Source organism: Corvus brachyrhynchos, unplaced genomic scaffold, assembly GCF_000691975.1.
Source record: "Corvus brachyrhynchos isolate BGI_N302 unplaced genomic scaffold, ASM69197v1 scaffold66, whole genome shotgun sequence".
Taxonomy (NCBI): Eukaryota; Metazoa; Chordata; class Aves; order Passeriformes; family Corvidae; genus Corvus; species Corvus brachyrhynchos.
Window position 1 is genome coordinate 555,999 of NW_008238440.1, and position 785 is coordinate 556,783.

Below are 785 nucleotides of genomic sequence, written 5' to 3' on the forward strand. Positions count from 1 at the left end.
CCCAAACCTGCATTAATCCATTGGACTCTATGTTTTGCAGGACCTCACCACAGTGAAGACCAGAAGAGGATTAACGGGACACCACTGGGATCCATGGAATGGTGATATTTTCTACTTAATCTTCTCTATTTCTTTCCCTTTCTTCCTCACATTTCTGTTACATAAAATCCATACTATTGACTTTGGCATATGGTCTCGTTTGCACCTTAATTCAGAGGTATCTCCCTAATAATTTTAATAACTAGATCATAACAACCCACTGAAACTTGAACAGAACTCATTCACCTTTAAGCAGTTTTACGTAATCACTATAGGAAAAAAATGCATCGACTGGTATCTCTAGGAAATGTTGTATTGCTTCAGTGAAAAAAAGCACAATCAGTAGACCACAGTAGTAGCTCATCCACTCAGCTGTACATGCCACTGAAGTGCTGCCCCAGAAGACTGACATTATCACATCCTGTATTTCTCTTTGGCATTCTCTTTCAGAGCACAGATGTGACAAAACCAAAAAGTACAACTTTGGTCAATCTTTACCTTCAAACGAAATTCAAGACTGCTCTCAGAGACCAATTCTCTGCGAATATTCACTGCTCTCAGAGACCAATTCTCTGCTAACATTCACTTGGCGAATCGCCCAGTGTAGCCGCCTGGATGCGCTAGCTCAGGCTGCGAACGGCCTGCCAGGAGCGCGTTCTCCGGGAGACTGAGGCGGCACCAGCGCAACAATCGCTACGGCCGCGTTCGCCGTCTCCAGGCGACTCACGGCGTTCGATTGTCGGGGG